At 34.7% G+C, this 5,181-nt stretch overlaps 1 long non-coding RNA gene across 1 annotated transcript; it reads right to left on the bottom strand.

Annotated features, from left to right (window-relative positions):
• Positions 1-588: 588 nt before the first annotated feature.
• On the bottom strand, positions 589-1,107 carry LOC128092934 (uncharacterized). The gene is made up of 2 exons (XR_008212108.1): positions 856-1,107; positions 589-755 (listed from the first exon to the last, which is right to left on the bottom strand). It is a non-coding gene; the product is annotated as an uncharacterized LOC128092934 (long non-coding RNA).
• Between the last annotated feature and the right edge of the window lie 4,074 nt (positions 1,108-5,181).

Raw genomic sequence — 5,181 nt, 5'->3', positions numbered from 1 at the left:
GGAGGGGAGGTTGGTGGAAAGGAAGTGCATCACGCAAAAAAAGCAAGCCACTGACTGGCAACTTTTCACCACCGACGACCACCCCCAACCCCCGTAGGACAAAGGCCCCTGACCAGCAAAAGTCGGAACATTGGATTTTGCTATTCCAGCACAAACACAACAGACGACCGGCCTGGGAGCACTGCCTGCGCGATTGTGCATTATGTTTACGTGTGTGTGGGTGAGCGAGAAAGAGAGAGAGAAGGAGAAAAGTCGTTATGGTGTAGTAATTTGTTGCATACACACACACATAGTGAGGGCACAAGTTTGTGGTTCTGTAAACAACGGACGAGGAAGAAGTGGCCGAGGCCAACCACCACGACTTGTTCGGCGGAGGGGAAAGGTGATAGAACCCCCGATTTTGGCAGGTTGTGGCCACTAACCGGTGCCGTGTAACTGGTAGGTGATAGTGGGTTCAGGTGTTGGCAAGTGTCCTCTAATTTGAAAAAAAAAAATCACCAAAAAAATGGCATGTATTTCCATCAAGCACCTACTGTTGGAAAATCATCGATCTTTTAAAAAGTGTTTTCGACCGAAATCAAGTTATAAATAGGGTATTTGTCCCTATTTTGGGCCTAGTACGTATTTTGGGTCTACCAAACTTAATTCAACGAAATTGAGCTTTTCACCAAATCTGGCAGGGATCTGCCACTTGAGAATGATACATGCAGTCATTATCTTCATTTTGGTGGGCAAGGATCATTCACTTTTTCCTCCTAAATTAGAAATAAAGCAAAAAATATATCACTCTTCACATTTTTCTTGGCAAATCGCTAGGTGCCCATTAGGTCCAAAATATTCACCACTTTTGCTTACCGCTTGTTGACACTCAGCGTCACGGTTTTCATCGCTCAGCACATGAATGAGAGCCGTCCCCCGAATCTCCAACCACCGGCAATGTGTTTTTATTGGTGGGTTGCACAATCCCATTGCAAAAACAATCACTAAACTGCCACCAAATCAATAAAATAACTGATTAAAGTTGCTTCGTCCATATCGGAGAGAAATGGATATATTTTCGGTACATTTGACAATTCTACAAACTGTGCCAGTGTGTGTGCGCTTCTCGAATTTACAGTCTTTCTTGCATATTACGAGCTCGTTGTTTGGCTACGCAACAATTGTTTAATTATGTTTAAAACTCGTAAAGAATGATATAAATCATGTCCAAGCTAATTATGCACGTAATGCAAGTGAAATCAATCATTCTAATGTTTATTTGTGGCTTAAAACATCACAATGATTTAGCATATTTGTCGACCCAATTTGTGCGGCTGAACTGTACGTCAAAAAAGTTCGCCACGTGCTTCGAGATTTCAACCAATCAGAAGGTAGGCCGCAAATATGCACAAAGAAGGTCGTATGCTAGGAGCAATATCCCCAAAATAGGGGCAAAAAGTGTTTTAGTTTTTCGTGCTTTTACAGCGATATAAGGTATTTTTATCAAAATGTTGATAATGTACGAGCTTAAGCATTAAAAATCCAGCTTATTCATGTATAACAAACTAGGCTGCCAATAGCAGTCTTTGAGAACACATCAAATTAAAAGTGCGCTCTGCTTAGTAGGCCCAAAATAGGGACAAATACTCTAGTTCAACAGAAAGGGAGCAAGGAAGATTATTAACCTTCTAAAACCTAAACCCGCCTCTAGACGGGCTTTGATTTTAAGAAATCGCCAAAATCCATTTTTCAACCAATTTTTGATCTTTAAAAAGCATTATTGGAAAGAAGAACTCTAAACATTTTAGAAAGTTTTAGGGTTGGAAGTTTGACTTGTTTCATGACAATATTTAAAAAAATGTCATTTTTTCTGGGGTCAACTTTGGCTGTGTTTCTTACTAACATTGCCTATATTTTGAGCAAAAATAAGTATACAGTAATTTTTGTAGCGTCCCAGACTATGCCTCTACGCATTTTTTTTTTTGACAATTTACATGATAATGGTGCCATTATATAGCATGAAATGTGACAAACTAGCAAAAAAATTAAAAAGTGACAATAAAAACATGAAAAAGTCCGATAGACAAAATGTATTGATAGGAGGTGGTAGAGAAGGCCAAATAGTATCAAAAACAAACATAAACTAAACAAGATAAATGCAAATTAACATCATAAAAATGAAACTAGAAAAACATAAAACAAGAGAAGTAAAGTTGCTCAAAATAACCTACTGAACACGGGAAAAATAAAAAAATCGAAAAAAAATGGCAGTAGAGGGTTAACAGCTATTAAAGACACATGACCCTTTCAAAATTAGGCTTTTAATTGGATTTTAAGGTTATTTTTTAAATATATTTTTTTTTTTTGCAAAGATCGACGAAACTGGCCACACGAAAATCGACGGCGTAGACCACTCTAAAACTAAACTTGTTTTCTCTCTTTTTATGCTGTTTTCGCGTGAATTGGGTTTGGATTTTTAAACCTCAGTGTTTTGATTAGACAATTCATCAGAATCTTTTGCCAGTGCTCCCAAATAGTTAGAGATAATAAACAAACGATAAAAATTTGTCATTTTGCCTCTAAAAATGAGTAATTAGCAAATTTTCAGGTGTAATGTCACTTTTTCAGTCTAAATTGAGGTACAATTACTTCGAAATTAACACTTTTTTTACTTTGTATAAACTTTCATTTTTGGCAATTTGTTTAATGAATATATTTTAGGCTGGTAAAAATGTTATTTAAAGTTTTTGTCTCCCCCCGAAAAATCAAGGGGCAGAAAAAAATATTCAACAAGCTTCTAAATTTCAATGGAAATTTAAATGCCATCAGCTGAAATCAATTTACAATGCTTTTTTAGCATGTTTGGGTTGATTTAAAAATCTTTTGAATTTTTGAAAATTTTCTATGTTAATTATCGCAAAAGGTTTTTTTTCATTAAAATTTTTGTTTTCGTCAAATCTTACATCTTTTTTAAACTAATGATTGCAAAACAACTGAACTGCCCCTGATCGCATAAATGTCCCATATGCATTTTCATCGATTTTGAGTTATTGATGCAGTTTTGTTCAAAATTGTGTGCTCTTTCAAAAGAGCCTATAACATCCAGTACTTTGTTCTAGAAATCAGGAGAAAATCCAGTTTTTTCGCGAAAACTTAACACGTAGGCTTATGTATGGGACAGACTTTAAATGCGTTTTTCTCAGATTGCTGTTTTTGCATATGGGACATTTATGCGAACATGGGCAGTGAACTAGTGTAAAATGCATTTTTAAACACTTTTTCCTTGCAAATGTTGAAAACATGGCTTTTTATTTCAATATTTATATTTTTTTATTTCTATAAACGCCCCTCCCCCCCCCCCCTCCTCAACCCCGGCCAGAGCCGAGGGACAAAAACTTTGAAAAATATTTGCATCGGCCTTATTCAAAAATGGAAAAAGATGAACATTATTTTTTTTAAATAAAAAAAACGATTTTGTTGAGTAGTTTAACCAAAATTGGCTTTAACACTTGTAGCCCCAACGGGGTCAAAAAGTTGGAACTGCATTTTCACCGGCTCATACAACCTTTGGAAAAAAAGAGTTGGAAATGCCTTTTTTATTATAACTTAAGGTAGACGCATCTGTTTTGGATCTACCTTGTTGGAGGTAATTCTTGACATTCTTTCGGATCAAATGCAACAAGAATCATCCAAATCGGTTGAGTTTTCGCCGAGATACAGCCGGTTGAAGTTGCATTTCCAACTTGTTTGACCCCCTTGGTGCTTCGCGTAAATGTTGACCCCGTTGGTGCTACAAGTGTTAACACCACAACAAGTTTTTTTTTTTTAAATTAACATAAGTGCTTGTCGCTTTAGAATTCAATTTCATATATTTTTTTTTCGTATGAATTTTTGAAACAAAAAAAAACAACTTGTGGCCAAAAACAAAACGTCCGCATATCCTTGAGCTCCAAAGTGGCCACTTTTTAAATTAAAAGAAAATATTTAAAAAAAATAAATTGTGCTGAGAGTGTATTTTTTCTGAATACTCCTTAAAATCACCTACAACTTTGGCGAAAACAACAAATCCATCAGAAAATCACTTTCTCGAGGTCAATATTTTCGAATGTTTCCATAGCATTTTGCTACGGACAGCCCTCAAAGTTGTATGAAGACTTGTTAGAAGAAATAATTGTTTAAAATGGCTTTTGTGAATATAAGGAATCCAAAGACAAATTTAAAAAAAATATATAAAAAAATTGCATATTTGTTGCTGAACTTCTAAGGGGTTACATAAATGTAGAAAATCACAAAATTTCATATTACAGAAAATTTATTGAATCCACTAAAAAGATGAATTTAAATCACTCCTGAAAGTTTCATGAAGATATTACATGATTTAACTGAGTTAGTGAAAATTTTAAACTCAACATTTTGCCGTGCGCAAAGCGGATTGTCAAACTTTCTGAGCGTTTTTCTAGAAACACCAAGTTGATTTACGGGTGCCACGATATCTCGAGATGGGATGGACCAAATTGGCTGAAATTCGGGATGAAGACTTCCAAGACATATCCCGTGTGCATGACGAAGACCGATTTTGAAATTTTGCTTTTTTTTTTTGATTACAAAAATCAAAAACTGATAATTGTTTATATGAAAAACACAAAAAAAAATTATCTTTTTTTTAAAATAAGTTTTTTATAAGTCGGCCTTCGTCATGCACACATTACCGGTTTAACGAGTCTTCACACAATTTTGAGCCGATTTGGTCAAGGCAGTGTTGAGATATCGTGGCATCCGTTTTTTTAAACTGCCAACTTCAAATAGCTATATCTCGGCAATGATACAACCAAATGTCTTCAAATTTGTTTTGATAATAAATGAAAAAGTATATTTTAATGCCCTGAAAACAGATTTTGAAATAAAATTAAGTGTGTGCTCACACCAACATCTGACTTTTTTGTCGATTTACATGTATGTAACCCCTTAAGAACAGCTAAGATGTTTTGAGAAAAATGAATAAAACTGAAATATAAAAAAATCGTGAAACAAGCCTTTATGAATATCAATTTATTTTTTCTTGCCTTATTTCGTGCTCAGCAGTTTTTTTAAAAATAATGTAAATTATTCACATTTTAATTACAAAATAGTAGCATTTGACTTTCACATTGATGTCGATTTCAAATTTGTACACCAAACACTTGTCATGAAATGTCCAAATAT

The sequence above is a fragment of the Culex pipiens genome, chromosome 2 (genome assembly GCF_016801865.2).
Source record: "Culex pipiens pallens isolate TS chromosome 2, TS_CPP_V2, whole genome shotgun sequence".
NCBI lineage: Eukaryota > Metazoa > Arthropoda > Insecta > Diptera > Culicidae > Culex > Culex pipiens.
Note: the sequence above shows the minus strand (reverse complement) of the source record. Positions and strands in the feature narration are given on the sequence as shown.